The 11,609-nt window shown below is 34.5% G+C and overlaps 1 pseudogene; it reads right to left on the reverse strand.

The window, feature by feature from the left end:
• Nucleotides 1-207: 207 nt before the first annotated feature.
• LOC121986860 lies at nt 208-7,380 on the reverse strand (annotated as a pseudogene).
• Between the last annotated feature and the right edge of the window lie 4,229 nt (nt 7,381-11,609).

Below are 11,609 nucleotides of genomic sequence, written 5' to 3' on the forward strand. Positions count from 1 at the left end.
AATAAATAAGAAAAAAACTCACAATTCTAAAATCCTGGATTTAAAATTCAAAACTACAAAAATAAAAATTATCAAAAATATCTTAAATATAAAAAAAAAAACTCAAAAAATATAAAAAATAATAATTTAATAAAAATAATTAAAAAAAATTAACGAATCTTCCTGCTTCAACATATGAGAAGACAAAATTTATAATGCGTGTTTATATTAGTACAAAGTATCAATACCGATCTTAAACCGGCTGAAAAGGATTGAAGATTGTGTTACAAATTGCCTGTGCATTTCCATGTACTTTTATTTGGCTCTTCCAAATTGATTTATTTTATGGCTAATACTACAATCTGTCACCATAGCACACCAGAAGAATTTCACTCAACTTAGGATGAGAATCAGCAACTCATTGCACGCCAGAAGGATCATATACTATAATACTAAGCTTAGGATGGAATTCAGGAGCTGCGAATTGCTTAGTGAAGTTATCAATGCAAGCCATTCTGATCCTCACTAGAGTTGCTGGATCATCGAGTGGAAACCATTCGTGATAGCCTTCTTCAGCTCAGACAGCCATGATCGCATCTTTGATAGCAAACAGCGCACTGCAAAGGCAAGGAAAAGTGGTGGCTCCCCAACAACCTTTGAAGAGTGAATTGCTTCGGTATTCTGAACGCCCTGCAAACAGTAGGCACAAAAATGAATCACAGAGCCTACATGTGCATAGAAGTCTTGATAAACTTCCAATTAACTTCCATAAAAGCTTCCAGATCCTTACGGAAATAACAAGAGCAACTATATTGAAAAGAAAAATTGCTAGCGCCTTCACAATCGTATATTATGTTCAAATGAACTCCAGTGCTGAGGGTTCCCCTTGTGTGTCTTTCCCCCATGAGAGAGAAATAAGTGAACTATTTGTTACACACATTAAACTATTAATGATATTGAAGTATAATTCAGTTATTTTTGGGGTCTATCCTGTTGATACTATGACATGCTTATCCTTCCCAACACACAATGGATGCTTCAACAGAAGTGTAAGATAGGCAAGGCTCATGATTTCCAGATAACATGTAACAGCATCTAAAATCTCAGTTCCAGCACCATCTTGGCACATTAAAAGATCAATAAAGCATACCATACTGTAACAACACAAGATTTAGTCCAGTATGCAAATTGAGCCAACAAATATTTGTTAGTAATTTTTGTTTACTTGCAAATATTGCTTTTGACCATTTCAGTGTTAGGAAACAATGTTATAATGCTTAAAAAACGGAAATAAGTGACAGATGCAAGTCTTATAACACATTGCATAATTGAATCATTTATTTTTCACGTCTTACATAATTGATAATCCGCCAATCATTCAGGGCTTAGATTAGACTCGGACACATACACCAGTAATCTTCAAATTGTCTAGCATCTGGAAATAATCCCAATTCAGGTGGAATTTTAAATGATCAACATCCCATAATTATTCAAACATCTTTGATTGCTTCTGCACTAGATGTAATGCCCGATCTACAAAATCTTTAGTCTCTGCCTTATCAATCAACATGCCAATGTGTCTTCAAATCATTATCAGTTCTTATGTTGTATGTCTTAAATTTGGAGAAAGTAAATGTTTTATTGCATCACTATAATGCCTATTCATGAGTATATAAATAGGGCATGATAAAATTCTAGACCTAAAAGTACCAATGTAAGATATATGCCTATTTATATATGTTGGCAATGGACATATAGCGGCTGATTATCACAGGCTTCCTCTCGCTGCAATTCTTTCATTTGTCTTGTCATATGAGGTATCTACTGACTTGGGATGACAATGATGTAGGATATCATGGTGGCTCAAGCCTTGTACCATCAAACATTCAAAGGGAAAATGGTTAGGGATTATTTTCCCTTCTCTGCCTTGTACCATCTTTGAATTCAAACTAAGTTTGCATAAGAGTCTAAACAAGTAAATGCACTTAAATCTATTATAAAATAAAGTTTGTCATACATAGAATACCAAATTTCTTGTCATAAATATAGGAACCTGACTTTTCATATGCTTCTGTTCTCCACTCACTTCTGGACATGAATAAGTTTTTGTTGTATCTATAATAATACTGTCTAATTGTTTAGTGTAAGGCGTCTGAATAATCAGAAGACCTTCGCAGGTCAACCCAAATGGTGCACGATAATGTATTCAAAGTACAAGCAGCTAAGTGTGTAATACATTAAGAAGCAGTGAATTCCAATGAATAATATGATGATAAAACATATAATATTTTTGGGTACCTTCAACAGCGAAACCTTCAGTTTTAGAGGAATATCATTTGCAGTAGGAATTTTGTAAGTTCCAGGTCCAGAAGTGTACAAGTGGCCTGGCCTAATCCACTTGTGATCTGAATTACCCCATTTTAACTCCTCAAGTGCTATCCAACCTAAACCTTGAACAAAAGCACCCTCAAACTGTACACCATTGAAGTGGAAACACAGGGTTCAAATATGGTAAAGTAACAATAAAAGTTTCAAGTAAAGAAAATCTGAATTTTATTTAGAAAATCTCTAAAGGTAATCTAGAATGTAGTGTGTAGTATAGCAATGTTGAGTTTACAAAATGGCATAAACCCAATGTAAACAAGATGATGTTCCTTAGCATCATCAATCAAGAACAATACCCTTTTCATAAATGGGAGAATTATCTTGTTAACAAGTGGAGTGGGCTAGCCCAATCTTCCACCAATGAGTACCCATTATGGTAGGGTGTTATAATCTAATTATTTATATTTTTAATTTAGGGCATAATTACATTTTTTTTTGTCTGAAATTGGTATTTTCAGGTTAAAGCTAAGATGGGGCCATTACTGGGCCATGAGGTTTTGTAGTTGGCTTAGTTCTACAAACCTGAATTGGTTCAGGGAAGGGATTGGTTCAGGAGTCCAGTTACAAGAATGAGAAGTATTTCAAATTGTCACAACCTGTTCTTCTCTGTCTGTTCAATCATTGACACTTCTTGTGTTCTTTCCCACTGATTGATTCAGCATTTTTCCATTTTCTCTTATTACAATATGTAGGGACCGGACCACCTCTAGTACACACCATTTATTGTCGACATTATATGGTACTAAGTTGGGTCACTTGGACATTTCTCATTCATCCAAATGTGAATTTTTATATTAGCTTAAATAGTTCCATCTCAACCTGTCATTGCACTCTACATCAACCGCCCGTCTCACTCTTACTCTCTGTTTGGATGGAGTGAGGAAGGTTCATTAACGGAAGAGGAAGGGAGGGGAAGGAAGGGGAAGTGAAGCGAAGTAAAGTATTTAACTTCTCTTTATTTGGGAGGGAGGGAAGGTTCATTAACATAACATGTGTTACTTTATTTGGGAGAAAAGGAAGGGGAATGATGGTTAAATAGATAAAGTTACAAAAATATCCTTACTTTTTAAATTAGACATTTTTCATAATATTAATATTTATTTTATAAATATAAATTAGATATTTTTAATGATAAAATTAATTTTTTATATTATCATTTAAATTAGTTATTTTTTAATAAAAAATTAATCTTTTTATACTATTCATAACAAAACAATGAATTACCGATAATCAAATAATTAAATGAGAAATAATGAAAATAATGATTTTAAAAACTTAAATAAAAAAATTTGAAAGATAACGCTGATAACGAGAATTCCTATTCTTTAAAAACTTATTAAATTTTGATGGCAAAATTAAAAAATAGTAGATATCCTCTTAAATTTTGATGACAAAAATAGTTTCTCCCTTAAATTTAGTTAGAAGACGTGTCGGATCCCCTCCTCTGATGATTTGGCGGCAAACGAGCTGTGAAGAAGGCGAGGAAATTGGACTCTGGCGACATAGCAAAACTAGAAATTGGAAAATTTATTAAACTATTAAGAACAGGGATAAAATTGGAATAAAAATCTTTATTTTCCCTTCCCCTTCCTTACACCCCAATTCGAGGTGTAAGAAAATCTCTCTCTCCATGGGTAATGAAGGTTAAAGCTTACCCTTCCTTACCTTTCCTTCCCTTCCCTCACTTCTTCCCAAACAAGGTTCAAAGTTTCCTTTCCCCTTATTTCCCCTTCCTTCCCCTTCCCTCACCTCCTCCCAAACAGACCGTTAAGGATTCTTCTACCCCTCAGTCCTTTATCTCTCCCTCTCACTCCCTCTCTCTTTCCACTGCGAATTGTTGCTCCAATGGCATATTATCGTAGTGTTTGACATTGGTCAGCAAATAAAATAATAAATTGTGACAATGCCAATTAGTATGGCTTGGCACCTCAATTCTTGGTCCAGACAACAAATCCGCTAGCAGATTTACCCACAAAGGTCTATAGATTAAAAATTTTCATGACATTGTAAACAAGATGGACATGAGAGTCTTCAATGCATTTGGTTTAGTGAGGAAGGTTTTTGTCATCAGCTACATTTAGGTATATGATTAGGGAGAAACCTAATCATCATATCCTAAATCTTTCCTAACCAACCAACTTCACTGCATTAGATCCAGAAAACATCAAAGTTGTGTACTAATGGTGTAAGAATAAAATCTTCTTATAACTAACTTAAACATACATAATACTACAGAAGACTCAAAGTTGGATAGTTTTTGAAAAATAAGCCGAGGATTGGTTGATGCTTTTGCCTCCCAAGTAAAAAAAAACCCTTCAACTTAATAAATATGAAATTGATGCAATTTGCAGTGAGTATTAAGGATTAATATGAATTTTATTCAAGGGCAATGGAGAATTTGATAATAACTGCAAATAAATAAAATTTTTGGATGAGATGAAAAAAAAATAATAATAAAATTGGTTATGATGAGCACCTTTTCAACATTAATAGCTGGCTTAAGGGAATGGCCAAGGTCCATGATAATGTCAGCTTCCCTTGTGTAAAAATTTCCAGTGAGTGTCTCTCAACTTCTGCAAATGCAACTTCAAAGGTGAAATAACTGAATGGTGAACCCTTTCCATCTTCCCAGTCAAAACCAATGTCAGGTGTAATGTAAAAGCCATGAGCAGAGAGGTCTATCCTTTCCATATGGCATGCTTTTGCTAACTGGTAGAAGTCACACAAAAGTTTTCCCAGAATTAACAAGAGAAAATAGGATATTTGCTAAAATAGGATACTTCTCAATCATATTGAACTACTACAGTTGTGAATGCATTAATATTGATTACCAATTTTATTGTATATACATTTACAAGCCTCAGGGTATGTATTTCAATAGAGCCCAATTTGGTCCTTAGTAGTAATATTCGGTGCTTACTGGAGGGATAAGATCCAATTTTACATTAAATATTGAAATGGATTGATGGAATCAGTTTCTATCTTATTTTGTCAAAAATACACTAGTTAATGCTCATGCACATTCATAGTCCCATCCTCAAATGTCTTTGTATATTGGCCATACTACTTCAAGGATTAGAATTGGCATTTAGGATAACTACAATTAACAGGAGATTATTACTTTGGTGGCATTTTATGCCCAAATTAAATCTTGCCACAAGTGTAAGCAAAGTTTGCACTATACTACACATATATTCAAGTGACAGAACCATCTTTATTACCATCCAGGGCAAAATGACATTTCAAAGAAAGAAAGCCTCCCAAGATGATAAAAAAGGATGGTTTGGGGTAAATTTTTTAAAAGTTAGGATTCTCTAGGCTAATTGCCCAAAAGAAGCATCAGTTTTAGTTATACATTACAGTCCCTAGCCATCATAAATTAAAGGATATCCATCAAATGTAAGGAAATGAATATATACTTAATTGAAACAAGAAAAATTAGAATAATGCAGGTTACTGCATGAAGTAGAAGTTCCCATTTTATTGGTTAACTAGAGTTTAATATATATATAAGCACGTTATTACAAACTAATTTCATAGTCGTTTCAAAAATCTAGCATAGAGGACACTACATAAAAGGGCAGTCCAGTGCACGAAGCTCCCGCCACTACGGTGTCCCGTAGAATGGTCTATTATACGTAGTCTTACCCTGCATTGCAAGAGATTGTTTTCATGATTTAAACCCTGTGACCACACAACAACAAGTTTACCATTATGCCAAGGTTCCTCTTCAAAAGATAAAAAATTAGAAAAACAAAGAATCAAATATTAGAAGAATTTCATAATATAAGAGATCCAAAAGAACATTTTAAGAAACACACAAGAATAGAAAATTTAATCATATAGCAAAAACTTATTAGTTCATAGTTCAAGAAGTTGCTGAGAGAGAATTTTGTCCATCAAATTCAAACTAAATTGCAATTGTTACTCCTCAAAGCATCACCTCGGCAAAAGAAGAATGTGGATTCCAAGCAGCAATATGTTGCATTCGTGCTTTTATTTGATCACAAGCATAAAAAACAGCAGCACCATACATGTCCGAGTTGGCAGCACCTGCTGTTGGTGATGCATTAGGAACCTACAAAACATTTTTGTGTTAATGAACGGACAAAATAAGATATCCAATGTCCAAAGGATGCATATTTATTGTCACCTTCTAATATCCCATGACAAACTTAAGAAAAATATGCCTTATCTGAACTCGTTTCTGATATATATACAAAACTAAGAGGAATATTGAAGGATGATGCAACTATCTCTGCAACTTTTGTATGTAGGCCCTATCCCATCTCAACACCTACATGTGTCACAGGAACTGTCCCATGATCCCATCAGTATAGACTCGGACTAGTGCAACAGCCTGTAAAATAAAAACAAGGATAACGATGTCAGTTATTGGGATATTTAGACCTTGTTTGGTTTTTCAATTCTCACCAAATTTCAACTTTTCATTTTCATAACTGAAATAAATTGAAAATGTGTCTGGGAAGTTAATTTCTTTGGATACTACAACAACAACAACAACCAATGCTTATCCCACTAGGTGGGGTCGGTGGATCCTTCTACGTCATTGTGTTGTATCCCCTATTATATCATCGTTATATTTAAATAAATTTTATTTTATTTTATTGTTGCTAACTAAGACCTTCCTCTCCCTCGTTTGATGTATGTACTTGCCATAGTTTTACATCACCTAACTAGGGCATTTATTGGTCGTCTAGGTATATGTTTGCACCATCTTAAACATGTCTTTCAAAATTTTTCCTCAATAGATGCAATTCTGACTTTCTCTCTAATGCTCTCATTCCTTATTATGTCCATCCTCGTATGTCCACACATCCAACTTAGCATCCTCATCTATGCAACTTTCATCTTCTACTCATGTGCCTAAGTCATAGCCCAATATTTGGAGTCATATAACATAGAAGGTATGCCATTTTGTAGAATTTCCCTTTAAGTTGTAGAGGTACTTTACAAATACATAAAATATCTGACACTAACCTCTATTTCAACCATCTTGCTTGTATTTTATGTAAGACATCTATCTCAATCCCTCCATCGTTTTGCAAAAATGATCCTAAATACCTAAAGCTTTCCAGACAACTCATCATCTCATATCTTAACAATTATCTCATTACGTCTAATATTGCTAAACTTCATACTAAGCCTAAAATCTTTTATTTCTAGTGTTTCCCGCTGAGATTCTAATTTAGCATTTACTCCTTCACGTGTCTTATCTATCAAAATAATATCATCTATAAACAATATGCACCATGATACTGTTGGTGGAGTTTGCATTAACGGTCTAACTCAGATTTTGATGAATGACAAGTAAATTAAGTTAGGTTTTGTTGTTATCTAACCACTTGATTAAGTGTGCAAGAGAAGTCCAGATAGGTCGACGGGTTAATCGGATATCTAGCAGGAAATCCAGCTAGGTCAACGGGCCGACCGGATAGCTAGTACGAAGTCCAGATAGGTCGACGAACTGACCGAATATCTGGCAAGAAATCCAGCTAGGTAAACAGGTCGACCGGATAGCTGGTATGAAGTCCAGACAGGTCGACGGGCTAACCGGATGTCTGTCAAGTTGGTAAGTTAAGGTAAGTCACTGGAGGAGAGTGACATTGTGAGGACGCGTCCTGGTTGAGGGACAGTAGGTGTCGGTCCAATTTAAGGCCATTTAGGATACCTAAACTGAGACCTTGACTAGTTCCTGGTCTTGGGAGGACAAGAACTAATTACTACACTTTATTATTAATTATCATTGTCCTAATATTTGTTTTGCAGGTTATTTGGACTAATGTTGTTTTGCAAGACAAAATGAGCATATTTGCCTATGGATTAACAGTGTCCAAAGGCGCCTTCAAGCAGTGAAGGTGTCTTCATACTGTTCATAGAAGGCGCATTCCATGGCTATGGAAGGTGCCTTCCGCAAGTGAAATTTTGACCTCGCCACGGATAAGTGTCGGGTTGTTTAGGATTAAGTTTAACCCATTGGAGGCGCCTTCAACGGCTATGGAAGGCGCCTTCCATGCCCCATATAAGGCAATCTCACGGAAGCTTCATTGAACAACACTTATACGAGCTATTACGCATTCATTTGAGGTTCCGACTGTTCCAGGGTCCTGCTACGACTCTACTGTAAAGCTGCTGCGCCCGACAACTGCTCCGAGAACTTCCGATCGCGACCGGCAGACCGGCATCGACACGAGCGCTCTCACTTCGATCTTTAAGTGTTGATAACGAAGTCTATTTGTGTACTTAATTACTGCATAAGGACAAGTGCAGCATGTTGCACTTGTTCTAATCTTTTTGTACTCGATTCCCTCTTCGAGAGGTACTAGAAGAGGCTTTTTTAGTGATTACCCATCGATAGGTCCACGGGACCTAGGTCTTGGAGTAGGAGTCGCCGAAAGCTCCGAACCAAGTAAACCGACTGTGTTTTCTGGTGTTCTATGTTCTCGTTTTCGTATTGCTTTTTCTGCTGTGTACTTTGTTTTTAAATTTTAAAAAGAAAAGATGAATTTTTGAAAACCACGTGATTCACCCTCCTCTCACGTGCGTATCGATCCAACAGATACTATATTTTGAATGTGTCTAATTAGTTCGTCCATGATTAGTGTAAAAAGATAGAGACTTATAGCTGATCTTTGATGTAATCCTATCCTTATTGGAAATGCTTCAGTTAATCCGCCTGACGTCTTAACTCTAGTCGTTACATCCTCATACATATCCTTAATTAGTTCAATATATGTTACGCTAACACCTCTCTTTTCTAGAATTCTCTATATAATTTCTCTTGAGATTCTATCATAAGTTTTTTCTAAGTAATATCATGTGTAGATTTTGCTTTTGCTCTGATATTTTTCAATTAGTTGTCTAAAAAGATGTATAGCTTCTATTGTCGACCTTCCAGGGATGAACCCAAATTAATTTTTATCACCGTGGTCTCCTTTCTTAATCTTTTTTTATTACTCTTTCTTAAAATTTCAAGGTATAACACATTAATTTAATACCCCTATAGTTTGCACAATTTTGTATGTCACCTTTGTTCTTATTTAAGGGAATTAGAGTACTTACCCTCTCTTGATTAGACATTTTTTTTTATTTCAATATCATATTAAATAATTTTATAAGTCATTCAATACCTTGTTTCCCTAAGCACTTCCATACCTCTATACCTATATTGGGATATTGTCTGGTCCCACGGTTTTTCCATTTTGCATCCCTTCTAAAACTTGTTCTACTTCTGAAGTTTGGATTCTATGATAAAAATTTAAATTTCTATACTCATTTCACCTATTTAAATTGTCTAAGTTAAGTTTGTCATCTGAACCTTCATTAAAAAGTTGATGAAAATATAACTTTCACTACTCTTTTATTTCTCCATCATTTACTAGTACTCTATTGCATTTATCTTTAATACATCTTATTGGACTAAGATCGCTTATTTTCCTCTCTCTTACTTTAGCTATTCTATAAATGTCTCTTTCCCCTTCTTTTATATTCAAATTTTGATATAATCGTTCAAAATTTTCAGTTTTTGCTTCACTCACTGCTTTCTTTGCCTCTTTCTTGGCTATTGTATATTTTTTAAGGATTTCTCGTACTTACAAATAGATAATTCTTTATAAGCTATTCGTTTTTCCTTCACTTTCTCCTCTACTTTCTCATTCCACCACCAAGATTCCTTACTTGGTGGTGCATGTCTCTATGACTCACCAAGTACACTCTTGACTACTATTTTCAACTTTAATACTATCTTATCCTATGTCGTATTAAAGTCAATGCTTGTACTCCTACCTTTTAAATATATTTTGCTTCTCATCCTTTAACTTCCACCACTTAATTCTAAGAGTCGTGTATATTTTCCTTCTATTGATACTATGATTAAGTCGTATATCCAACACTACTAACCTATGTTGGGTAGTTAAGATTTCTTCGGAGATGACCTTACAATCTTTATAAATCTTTCTATCCCTCTTCCTAACCATAAAAAAATCAATTTGCAATTTATTATTCTCATTTTTTAATGTGACCAAGTGTTCTTCTTTTTTTCTTAAAAAACGTATTAGCTAGCATAAGGTCATATGCTATCGCAAAATCCAATATAACTTTCCCTTATTCATTTCTTGTTTCAAACTTATAACCCATGCACCCTCTTATATTCCTCATTTTTCACTCCGACATGTCCATTTAGATCGTCTCCTATTAAAATCCGAATGTTTTGTAATATCTCATCTAAGTCGTCCCAAAATCTTGATTTAGTTTCTTCATCTAATCCTATTTGAGGTGCATAAATGTTAATTACGTACACAACTTCTTTCGCCACTACCATCTGAAGAGCTATAATTCTATCCCCCTTTCTAACTATTCCAGCAATTTCATCTTTTAAAGAACTATCTACAAAAATATCCACTTCATTTCTTGTTTTACTCTTTATACCATAACTTAAAACTCGAGTTTTCTATCATTTTTGCCTTCTTGCCTACCCATTTAGTCTCTTGTATACACAAAATACTAATTCTTCTCTTAATCATCGTATCTACTACCTTCATTGCTTTACTAGTTAGGGTTCCTATGTTCCATGTTCCGAATCTTAGATTATTAGTCTTCCTATAATGTTTGTTTTTATCCCACCTGCGGTATGAAATTTTTGCCTATTTAACACTACACCCAAGTTCTCATGGAGATGTAGTGGTCCGAACTCTTGCATATTTAGTGCTACGCCCGAGTTTTGGAAATGTAGCGATCCTTGCCGAGGCGTTACAGTCCTTGTAACGTATTCTTTCTAGCGAACAACCTAGCATTAGCATAATAGTTTAATGATCCATTCATTGAGCATTTGTCATAATTTAACGCTGGCTAACAACCTAACACAATCCTCCTCCTTTATCTGGGCTTGGGATCAGCCATAACTGGGTCGTCATGGGTAGAGTTAGTTAATTTCTTTAGATGAGACCTTAAAATATATATATAAAGAAATTGAAAAATAGAAACAAAGATTTCATGGAAGTAATTTTCTACAATTTCTTCATTAAAGAAAAATGCAAAAAGTGTGAAAACTTTAATATACGTCAAACAATAAAATAATTCAATAATAACCGGCATAATATTATTTTATCAATAAAATAGTCAATATATAATATAATGTAATAAAACAATACTTTTAGCAATATGCAGTTAGTTAAAACTTCATGATTGTGTCAAGGTAGCTTGCAACATCATTAAGCACTCATTTC

The sequence above is a fragment of the Zingiber officinale genome, chromosome 5B, assembly GCF_018446385.1.
Source record: "Zingiber officinale cultivar Zhangliang chromosome 5B, Zo_v1.1, whole genome shotgun sequence".
NCBI lineage: Eukaryota > Viridiplantae > Streptophyta > Magnoliopsida > Zingiberales > Zingiberaceae > Zingiber > Zingiber officinale.